At 43.2% G+C, this 12,603-nt stretch overlaps 1 protein-coding gene across 11 annotated transcripts in view; it reads right to left on the bottom strand.

The window, feature by feature from the left end:
• Positions 1–12,603, bottom strand: part of MAPKBP1 (mitogen-activated protein kinase binding protein 1) — a 119,496-nt gene that overhangs the window by 78,793 nt on the left and 28,100 nt on the right. The window lies entirely within an intron of this gene.

The following is a 12,603-nucleotide window of genomic DNA, read 5'->3' on the forward strand; positions in this document are numbered from 1 at the left end:
TTTCGAACTGTTAGGTTGGCAGGAGCTGGGACAGAGCAATGGGAGCTCACTTCATTGTGGGGATTTAAACCGCCAACCTTCTGATCAGCAAGCCCAAGAGGCTCAGTGGTTTAGACCACAGCGCAACCTGCATCCCTCCTTTAAGGTTATAGGGCTCATACTTCCTTTGCCTGAAACCTCTGAATCTAATATTCCCAGCCAGGTAAGAGTTACAGTGGTACCTCGGGATAAGAACTTAATTCGTTCTGGAGGTCCGTTCTTAACCTGAAACTGTTCTTAACCTGAAGCACCACTTTAGTTAATGGGGCCTCCTGCTGCTGCCGCACCGCCGGAGCACAATTTCTGTTCTCATCCTGAAGCAAAGTTCTTAACCTGAGATAATATTTCTGGGTTAGTGGAGTCTGTATCCTGAAGCGTATGTAACCTGAGGTACCACTGTATTTCTAAACATATTACTAGCAGATTTTTAAAAATCACTTCATTGCAATCACACAATTGCAATTAGAGACTGGATAAAATAGCTTAACCAAGCCCAGCCAATTAGCTTTATACATGAAGAGCAAAAATCTGAACCCGAGACTTGTACACCCAGACCTAATAACCTGCCCATTGCATCACACACATTCATGTACTGCCAATCTGGGTCTTGAATCCTGCCTGCCAAACAGTGGCAAAGTAGCCAAACAAATGAGGGAGCAATTCATGTCGGCGTGGGTCAGAAGAACAGCAAATGGCAGAAAATGTATTAATAAATGCTAGCAAAAGGCTTCCTATAGAATTGCAGCACGATGTTTTCAATGCTCCTTTCCCCTGTGCTTTAGCAAAGTGGTGTTTGGCTTTTATTTTTGGTGCACATACATTATTCCTCCAACAACATTATTTGCAAGATTTTACTAGACTGAATGTTGACTCTTCTGTTTTTAGTTACAATAGTTGGGTTATATCTTTTGTCACATTTCCAAAAAGCCTGTAGGGATGGGTGGCACAGTTATTAATCTTTGTGGTTATTAAAAGCTGTCCTCTAGGGACTCCAGCCTTCCAAAACAAGGAAAGTCTCCCCCACTTAGCCTTGCTAACCAGCTTTAAGGAACACCTAAAGACGCCCGTGGGAGCTGATTGCCCAGATTTACCCAAGAAGGTGCCTGGTTACAACAGCATTTCTTTTCGCAAGATCATTTCCCATTCCAATAGAATTTCCTAAGTCCTTTCTTCATATGTTAATAGCATAGATAGCTTGGATTCCTAAAGGGAAAAGGGTTTCAAAACCTGCTGCCAATCTTTTCCTTCTCTCCACCCCTGTGTCATAGGGTTCATATTCTCTTGTGCTGGATGCCTTGCAGCAGGAAAGGAAAAGCCAAGAAGATAAAGATCCCACCATGTTGCAAAATCAGCATATCTTTTGAAATGAGATTTTCAGAAAATTAAACACAAGCATTGTTCTTTCTGCCAGTATGTATTTCTGGAGGATGTATTCAGCCATGCAAGCAAGAGCTAAGAGGTAACTGTGGATAGGTACAAATAAAGGGATAGTTTATTGGAAGGGTGTAGAAATTAGAGTCCTCCAACACTGCTGCAAGGTGTGCACAGGACAATTCTATATGTACCTTCTAGTTGCTTTCAGATACCAACCCTGCTACAACATACAATGTTGCCAGATTCCGCACAGCAGCGCTCAAAATTCGTCGGACAATGACCTGTGCCGCAAACTAGATTTAATGAGCACTCGTATCACAGTGCTCTGTAGATTGATAGCTATAGTCTTATATATACCAACCTCTTATGATCTGCCACTCCCGTCTAATGTTCCTAACCCTTCTTTCAGACTTTCCTAGCTTCCTTTAGATTTTTAAAGACTTTTAATTCTTTTTAGTTTTTCAAATCATTTTTCAAATTTTAAATGATTGTACCCCCTCCCTTATGCTGATCTATGGCCGTAATAAAGACTTGATTGATGCAGAGTCCTCCAAGGATCAGTATTGAGATCTGTGCATTTTAACTTCTTCATTAAACTTCTTCATTAAACTTCTTCTTGATTAAACAATCACAGGTGAACAGTGAGGTGGCCAAGTTTGCTAATGATACTAAATTGTTCAGAGTTATTAAAACAAAAAGAGATTGTGAAGAGCTCCAAAAGGACCTCTGCAAACTATATGAATGGGCAGGAAAATGGCAAATGCAATTTTAATGTAGGCAAGTGTAAAGTGATGCATGTTGGAACAAAAAATAATAATCTTAATTTCACATATACGCTCATGGGGTCTGAATTTACACTAACTGAGCAGGACTGAGATCTTGGGAGTCATAGTGGAGCTTGAGGAAGATGTTGTCACAGTATGAGGCAACTGTGAAAAAGGTAAATTCCATGCTAGCAATCATTAGGAAAGGAACTGGAAATAAAACTGCCAGTGTCAGAATGTCATTATATAAATGTATGGCACCACTGCATTTGGAATGCTGCGTATAGCTCTGCTCAACTCACCTCAACATATACGGTATATTGTCAAATTGGAAAAGGTTGAGAAATCACCTCAAGAGTTCCTTATTCTATATAATGCTACAGAGACAGCTCACTTGAAATGAATGGCCGCCTTCTCCCTGAGAAATCCGAAGCTAGTAATACTGCTGGCCTCCCACATCCTAGGTAAAAGCAGAAAATCACAAACTCTCGCAGGCACCCTGAACCATCAAATTACTTCATGCAATGAGATACATGGGCATATGAAAAAGCGGACTCCTTAAAGATGAACTTACGCTCAGCCAAAAGCCTTATTGAGCAAAGATTAGCGGACATTGAAAATCAACACAACCTCGCCAGGGGTGGGGGTGTCTGCTCCCCCAGGTATCACGGAATAACCCCACCACTTGGCCTTCCATCATACATGTCATCTCTTTCATCAGTACCACACCGACGTGCATTTATTCGTGCAAGGTTCAATGTCTTTCCATCGAACCTGCTGAACCACAGATTTTCCAAGGGTTTGGTGTCTCCGCTATGCGTGTGTGACGGGGAAACTGTTGAATCTCTTTCACATATAATGTTCAACTGTCCCCTACATAGCATAGCCAGGGCTAAATTCCTGGGTCCCGCTTTACTGCGCTTGGTTGGCAGGCCTGCTGGGTCACACGCCGCACTGCTTTTGCAGGATACAGATCCTTCTGTAACTCTGCAGGTGGCGAGATTTCTGAATGCGGTTATCTCACACTCAAAAACCACCAAACAACAACAACAACATCAAAACTAATTGGACTGTTATGATGAGAGTGCATGTCGGAGTTCGACTTCAGTTTTCCTTTTCTGTGATCCGTCCCTTGGAGCCCTCCTGGCCCTAAGCTGTCACTTGGCTCTGCTCAATGACCCATCCTTGCATCGTGGTGTTCATCTGTTGTCGGATATATCTGTTTTTATGTCCCTGTGTTTTTATGTTTGTACATATTTTATGGGCTAATAGCCGTAAAAATAAATTTAAAATTTAAGATGTTAGATGAACCAGGCTGTTCTCACATGGGGGAACCAGCTGCCATTTTCCGTATTGTTTTTGCATTTTCATTAAACTAGCCCATAGTCACTCCCCTCCCTTCACCACCTACTCCAGAGACAGGCAATATCCAACAAGCTTTACAACACAAAAATATTCCTGGCAAATCCCAATCATACACCAAGATTTGTAGCCGTAACACACATGCCTCCAGGTCAAAGAATGTAATGCAATCAATAATTTCATTCCTTAACTCAGTAAGAAAAGACTGTGTTCGCGGTAATCAACAGATATGCCTCTCAAATGCACCAAATAAGTTATGCATACATCAGTAACATATGGGCAAATTACTTTTTGCAAGTGCAACTCATGAAGTGCTTAGCCATCCTGGAAGGGAATGTGATTACTTCATTTTCAATGCTTGATTTTAACAAGGTCTGTGAGACATTGGGAGACATCTTTCTAGCAGTCAGGCATTTCTGTCATTTCACTCAAAATGCCAGCTCACTCAACTACCTCTGGACCCTCAAAACCCCGCAAAATCTATTTGACCAGAGACTACACTGGGATACAAAAAATGAACATGTACTCCCACAGGCTACTCTGTCATATTTCCTTCCAATCTTTGATGAGCTGTGCACAGACTTACACAAACTAGTGGTTTGGTCAATTAACGGCCCTGACTGCACAGCCTGAAATACCTGTGGAATTGCCATGCCCTGCAGGATGGGTGAAAAGTGAGCAGAGAAGAAGCACAGGCACTTGGTAGTTTATAGGAATCAGCCATGCTGCAGACACAGTACAAGCAGTCCCTCAAACACACTCTAGACTAGGGCGGCCCAACCTTTCATACCAAGTGGGCTGAAAGAGTACTTCGACATGGATCCTGCAGGTCATACACTGCCTTGTAGCACGGGTGCAAGGCAGCACAAGACCAAAATGTGAAAGCCCCATGCCCTAAAGCCCTCGTGCTGCCTTCCAAAAGCCAGCTAGGTCCTAGAGCCCTCCTACCATCTTCTTCCCAAAGCTGGTTCAGAGCAAGTCCTAACTAGACTTTGGGGAGAAAACCAGAGGACTCGAAGACCTTGTCAGAGCCCGCACACCTCCTTCCCATATCACAGACTTTGCTTATCCAGCTTTGAGAAGGCAGCTTGAGGGCTGGGGTATGTGTGTCAAATGCTGCAGAGGGCTGTCAAAAAGGGCCTTGAGGGGCACATGTAGCCCCCAGGCTGCATGCTGGACTGCCCTGCTCTAGACACAAGACCTGTCAGGCTGCCCTACAGTTTCAATTACAAGCTGCTACAGATGAATTAGGGACGCGGGTGGTGCTGTGGGTTAAACCACAGAGCCTAGGACTTGCCGATCAGAAGGTCGGCGGTTCGAATCCCCACGACGGGGTGAGCTCCTGTTGCTCGGTCCCTGCTCCTGCCAACCTAGCAGTTCAAAAGCACGTCAAAGTGCAAGTAGATAAATAGGTACCGCTCCGGCGGGAAGGTAAACGGCGTTTCCGTGTGCTGCTCTGGTTCGCCAGAAGCAGCTTAGTCATGCTGGCCACATGACCTGGAAGCTGTACGCTGGCTCCCTCGGCCAATAAAGCGAGATGAGCACCGCAACCCCAGAGTCGTCACGACTGGACCTAATGGGCAGGGGTCCCTTTACCTTTACCTTACAGATGAATTGGACAGAAAAAGGTGTGCGCTTGCTCACCCTTCCTCCATTGCAAGTGGTAACAGTTAGATCTGTGGAAGAATAGCAGCACACGCAACGTTCCACAGACTGCAATTTACTGTCAGAATGCACATCCTAATACAGCTGTACAACAAAAAGCTTGCACTGTTACATTTAGCACTGCTGGGCTTCATTTGGCACATTCACCGAAGAACGCTAATTACAGTGTGCTGTTCCGCTTAGGGGGGCTGTCAGCATTTCCACTGTAAAGCCTTCATTTTGGGATCTTATAACACATCTGTAATGTATTCACTTGGAGCTAAAGCTGGATGCTAAAAGGGCTGGCACTCAACCAGGTTTCTCTGCTTGTTTAGGATGTGTGCGTGTGTGTTTGTTTTATAGGGTTTGGTGTTTTCCATTTTCATCACAAAGATCTGAGAAGGAAATGAAACGTGGAGACTAAGTTATACGTTACTCAAGTTAGGGAAGAAGAAGAAAATAAGCAGCTTCAACTTCCATCCTGAATGCACATCCAAACATGCACACCCTTCTGTTTGGTATTTTCCAATTCAAAATAGCTGGGTGTTTTGTTTTGTTTTTGCAACATCGCAAGAGGATCTTTCAATTTTTCCTCTTTCCCACCTGCAGTCCCATTTTCTCTCTCAGGAGTTGGGCAAACATATTCCAACCACCCTTTTATAAGACTTGGACGAGGCTATAATTAAAAGAGGAACAAAGCAAGCCTATAGCAAGGCTGGAGACAGGCTGGAAAAGCCAGAGGTCTTATCAGAGCCATTGTTGCCCGTGGCATGAACACATTTCTTTTGATGCTGCTATCACTTCTGATCAAGTTTTGCAGGCCTTTGAAGCACAACTAAAGACAGAGACAACACGGACAAAAATTGCGTCCATCACCTAAGAAGGTGCCTTAAGGACAGAACATTTGCCCCTCTAGCCCAGTATTGTCTAGTCTGAAAGGAACCATCTCTCAGGCAGTGGTCTCTCACATCACCTGCTACCCAATAACTTTTAGACTATTTCTCCTCTTACTTACATTTTCTCAAAACTAAAAAGGCTCAGCTACTGCAATCTTTGCCCATAGATGAGTTGCTCCACCCCCTTGATCATTTTAGCTGCCCCTTTCTGAACCTTTGCCAACTTGACAATATCCTTTTTTAAGCCGAGGTGACCAGATCTGCACACAGTATTCCAAATGCAGTCATACAACAAATTTGTATAATGTTCTTATGATTTTGGCAGTTTTATTTTCAATTCCTCTCCTAATGAACCCTAGGGATGGAATTTGCCTTTCCCCCACAACTGATTCGTCTAGGTCAGTACTGCCTACTCTGGCTGGTACTTCAACACCATTCTCCTCCAACAGAAGACAGGTGGTGTTTCCTTCCCAATGCACATCTTGCTGCTCTTCAATCCCATATTAATGTCTTTTCAATCAAACTTGATTGGATCACAGCTACTTAAGATAAATCTGCTATAATTTGGAGGGTGGCAAAGTAGGAACCCTGGTGCACGTCAAGGCAAAGGATGCCTAAGCTTGTGGGGAAACCAGTGTTAAACGTGTTAATTAGAAAGAGGGTTTTTATACTCATCCCCCAACAACACCTGTGGTAAAGAAAGAGGAGAAAAAACATGGGGCTGTATACAATGCTGCCATCCCGCTTATGCAGCAAGCACCTGCTTGTCCAATTGAACTTCTTCCTTGTCTTCGCTCCCCTTCAGTGCCCCCCCCCCCATGTAGGAGGGACCCTCAGGAACAGAATTTGAAGGCGGCATGGAGAGAGGAGAGGAAGTCCCATTCTCTGTGTGCTGCATTATTCTTCTTATTTTCCCATTTAATACTGGCTTAACATTTTCATGGAAAATCCAATAAATTAAGGGGGGGAGACAAGGAAACATTAACACTGGATTAATTTGGGAATGGGTTGAGGAATATGGGACAGTATTTTGAAGAAGATGGTGCCTTGTAGACACTGCTCAGACACTGCATACATGAGAACATCGTTTCCACAATAAACTGCCTTGTGAAGGCATCCTCAGAAGGAAAGACTTTGGAGTAAACATATAGAGGATTACAACGCAAATAAGCAAATTTCCTCAACCGAGGCCTGCGGATAACCCTTCTCCAGATAATAATATCTGAAAATTCTCTGTTTCTCAAGCAACCCTCAAGAAGATGGGATTTAGCAGCCAGCTTCTCTAAGAAGTGATCCAAGCCTTTGATTTTTTACATTATTTCATGCATGGAACCCAATCAACCATGGACTAAATCAATATCTCAGACCAGGTTCAAAGCATTTCAAGTGCAAATTCTTAGCTGACTATTATGCTTTGCATCACAATGGGTTTTTCTTTCTCTCCCCCCCCCCCCAGCCTTTTCTTTCTCTGTCACGCAGACACAAGTAGTTATAAGGGCTCCTTTCCTTTTAGATTTCAAGGTGCAGCTCTCCCACATCAAAAGTCCACACAACCAACCCACTGCAGTAGAATGTGCTGTGAAGTTGCTGGAGGATGTCAATCATTTATGTTGCATAAAGCCAATAGACCCTTATGTATTATGAATCTCTTGCACACACGAAAAGCAGGGGTGGCAGTGAAAGGGGGGGGGGTGTAATACAAAATACTGACAGCTTCTATTCCAATCACTCTACCAGCTGACACTGTAATGTGTGCGTGGGTGTGCCTGCCAATTTATCACCAATTTGAGGCAGCTAAAACATTGCAAAAGTTTGCCTGAAGAGTGGAGAGCAGAGAAGGACACATTTGAGAGAAAATGTGTTCCTTGGCCCACCTTTTCCCACTGTGCCCTCACAATGTTTAACCTTGATTCTCACCACTCCAGCCTCTCAGAGCACGACTGTTCTCCACCTCTCATTCCCATTACACTACCTTTCTGATCAATTAGCCAAGGGATGAGGGAGCCTGTGGTCCTTGTGGCATTGCTGGGCCTCCCACTCCCATCAGCCCATGCAGGCATGGCCAATGGGTCAGAGATGGTGGGCAACATCCAGCAACGTCAAGGGAACAGGCTCCTCCTTCAATTGAACAAATTCTGTGTACTGAATCTGTATACCTGGGGTATAAAAGCCCACAGAGAAACCAAAGCAGACATGGGTGTAGCGGGGGGGGGCAGCTGCCCCCCTAGATCAAGTTAAACAATAGAAATACTTAACTTACTGACCAATCACTTCGGTTCTTATCCAACAAAAGTCCTGCCCCACCCCCCACAAAAATCCTGGCCACTACGCCCATGAAAGCAGAGGTGGGAAAGCAAAGCACTGATGCTGAAGAACAAAAAGGCAAATGGGTGGTAGCAACTGAAGCCTGCCCACACTCACAACACCCCCCTGTAGCATCCTCCTCCCCTGCCCCGTTGACCTACAAAGCACTTCTCCAAAAGTTTCACCTCTGGGTATCAGAGACCAGCTAGGAGCAAAGTGGCATCAGGAAAAAGGCCTCATTACCTATCAACCCACCAGGTTTCCTCATCCCCTGGTTAGCTTATACATCGTGGTCTACATGTTATCTGACCCAAACATTCCCTGCCCACTCATGGTGCCAATGACAACTTCTGCTTGATGGTGGAACATCACATTCATGGAAGGGGCTTTCCACTTCGGACAGCAGCACAGAAGGGAAGAATTAGACCTGGCCAACACCCTGTGGTCCAAAACCTGACTTGCCCTCCTTCACTCTGCAGCCACTATTTTAAGAGGAAAGCACAGGTGTGTGAAATATAGTCACGCCCTCCATATTTAATCTGCTTTGGCCTTGTGAGTGAAGCGAAGCAAAGGTGGCATGTAGCCAACAGGATCAGATTTTTCCCAACCAGGTGCCCTCCACATGTTTCGGACTATAGCTCCCATCTGCTGCAGCCAGTGGTCAGGAAGAATGCTAGAGGGTACTTGTTTGGGGAAGGCTGTTCTTGATTATCAGACTAGCAAATAAGCCTGGCCTACAAAAACCTGAGATAGGGAAAGTGATTAAGATAGAGAGGGTTTCATATAACCCTCTATAGACAATCCCCAGCCAGATATGCCCAGAAGCCACACTTCTCCCCACTGCAGGGCTTGAATCTAAGCTCTAGATGCAGTAACAGAAATACACCCAGGTTTTCAAATTAAAAATATCCAGAGCAAACAAAAACAGCTTGGGCTGGGTTCCCTGGACTTCCAGATGTTGCTGAACTACAACTCCCATGATCATTTTCCATTTGGCTACGGGAGATCTAATCCCACAACATCTAGAGCATGGGTAGGCAAACAAAGGCCTAGGGCCCGGATCCAGCCCTTCTAAATCTGGCCTGTGGACTGTCCGGGAATCTACATGAGTATAATGTGTCCTTTTAAACAGTGGCAAGAGTATTGTTAGCCGAGAAGTGGGAGCAAGAAGAAATTCCGACGAAAGAAGAATGGCAGACGAAATTAATGGACTATGCAGAATTGGACAAAATGACAGGAAGGATTCAAAACTTGCGGGACCAGAGATTTACAGAAGATTGGAAGAAGTATATGAACTATTTGAAGAGCAATTGCAACCAACAAATTACGCTAATAGGACTACAAGAAGTTTTGGAAGGAGAAATATATGAAGTGTTACAAAGTAGAAAAAGATAGAGATATTGGTTATGAGTTTTAAATGTAATAGGGAAAGTAAGAAATGCATACTAAGAAATTAAATTGGAAAATTTTCAGACAGGACTGATGGAAGTCAAAAAATTGAGTAAGATGTAAAAGTATGTTTAATTATTGTTGAAAATGGTATGTTAAAAAACTAATAAAAATTTATATATACATAAAAAGAATGTGTCCTTTTATTTAAAATGCATCTCTGGGTTATTTGTGGGGCCTGCCTGGTTTTTTTACATGAGTAGAATGTGTGCTTTTATTTAAAATGCATCTCTGAGTTATTTGTGGGGCATAGGAATTCGTTCTTCTTTTTTTCAAAATATAGTCTGGCCCCCCACAAGGTCTGAGGGATAGTGGACTGACCTCCTGCTGAAAAAGTTCGCTGACCCCTGATCTAGAGGACCAAAGTCTCCCCATTCCTGCTCTACACATATGTTTCTATGTCAAAAGTACCTGGCCTTCCTGCAGATCAACCAAATTTCTATTTATGCACAACTACAAAAATAAAATAGGAATCTATGAACAAGAAAGGAAAATTTACATGCAGCAAAGCAGCCACAAATCAAAGCTTTGGAATAAAAATCAAGAAAAATGAAGCATCTGGTGGAGTTAGAAAAAAGTCTAAAGAACTGTTCCTATAACTAATGTTCAGTAGTTTTAAAAGACTGTTGGAGTCATTTCTGCAAGAGCAATGAAGAGGCTACGATTTATGACTGTTAGTCACCCCTTGATTATGAAAGCTGCCTTTCCCTCTGCTGATTATTTCTGTTTCATACCGGAATATCAGTGCTCATAACTAGAAATGAACAGTCAAGGAACATCTAAATAGAAAATGGGACAAGATCCACCAGAACTGTGCTAAGTTAATGCAGCTTTCCTATGGAAGGGAATTTCACCTGCTAAACAGATTGTCCAGTTGGCTGCTTTGTTACATTAATAAATAAACACTGTCTTCAGTTTGTTTATTTTGATAAATTTATAGCTGCTCTTTAGTAAAATCTTCCAGAGAGAGATACAGCATAAAAATATATAATACTTAATACAACAAAACATACTGAAAACTCAACCCACAACAACAGCAACTCAAATTTACATCACAGCATTGCGAAATGAAGTGTTGTGTGGTTAGGGGTGAAACAGCTGTAGTATCAAACTGCCTCATTTCACAAAAACAAATATAATAAATAGTGTGATTCTACAGTAATTCCTTAAGTAGAAGCTCTTCACGGAAAAGACTATATAAAAGAGTGAGTAATAGCACCATTATCCTGTTCAGTCCTAAAAGGGACTTTTGAAAGCTATTTCTCTTTAACTATGGCTATTTTCAGCTGATGTTTCCAGTTCATTGGAACTCAGCATCACTACATTAAAGACAGTTATCTCTGGCAGCTGTATGACCAACACTAGCAGAGCCCATGCTTTGTGCTCCTAAGTGTGGTACTGTCTGTTAGGCGTAGGGGGCTTATACCTTAGTTTATTGGAGCATAGATGGTCTCTATGGCTTTAATTATATACAGACCTGCCCTTGTGTGATGCTCAGGCATACAGTTGTTTTGCTGAGAGCACACAACACACCCCATTTCAGAACAGCACTAAGTTAGGTAATAATTTTTATACAACAGTCTGTGCACCCTTTCTTCCAACCTGGAATTATTTATCCACGGAGAAAAAATATCTTGCCTGAAGTGGCCTTTAAAGAAGATATTTGACACAGTATGTTGACTGAAGAAGGGTGTGGTGGTGAATACATCAGCTTCCCGAGGGTTTGCAATGCTATAATAATAATATTTTTTTTAAGAATCTGTGAAAGGTGGATGAATGGGTTGAATCAGCTAATATGGATCTCAAAAGGTGCTGCAGCTCACCTTGTTAGCTCAACCAATCCTGCCTTTTTAACACTGATCCTTTTAGATCTCTTTCCATGTACTTCCTTTAATCACTCTCGCACAAGCCCTGCATCAATCTCCCTCTCAGCTGCAAGCAATTTCCTCCCGTCTTTCCTCCCTGTTGAATAAAGCTTCTTATAGAGGAGGGGACATTATCGCCAAGTGCCCTTCCAACATCTGAGACTTAAGCCCCTCCCCACATCTGTTGTTCAGCATAAATGCTGACCGTGCTACATGTACAGCTGGTTGGAGGGGGTGGGGGGCGAGGAGAGAATGCACAATCCTTGAAGATACCGAATCCCTTTTAAAACAGAAGGGGGGGGGACGGGAGCCAAAGACTAGTGGCACATCACAACCAGCCTCTTCGCTTTTGCTTAGTGTACAGCCAGTCAGCTTAGCAGTGAAATGCTTAAGAAAGTCATTGTATTTACTGCCATCCAGCTCCATGCAGTAACACAGGGATATAATCACAGCAGTAGAGCACACACTTTGAAAATAAATGGGTTTCTTGCCATTTCAGCACCGCTTCACATGTTACAGAAATTACGTACTTACGTACTAATGGTTTTCCTCTTAACATGGAAGCTATATTATACCAAGTCAGTCCATTGCACCACCTAACTCAGCGTCTTCTCTGACTGGCAAGTGCTCCCCAGGTTTTCACAGACAGGTCTCTCCTAGTCCTTCCTAGCCGGGATTGAACCTGAAACCTTCTGCATGCAAAGCAGACGCTCTACCACTGACCCATCACCGGATGAGAAATTCCCAAGCCCAGGCTTAAATCCAAACCACCACCACCATCTCTCCACTTCCTAACTGAATCTGGGAATATCTACATGCTGGAATTAAGAAGTTCACTTAGAACAGCCACAGTTTTGTTAGAAAATATGCTTTGATAAATCATCTCTGACATTTAAGAACCATTTT

Source organism: Podarcis tiliguerta, assembly GCF_965153285.1.
Source record: "Podarcis tiliguerta genome assembly, chromosome: 1".
NCBI lineage: Eukaryota > Metazoa > Chordata > Lepidosauria > Squamata > Lacertidae > Podarcis > Podarcis tiliguerta.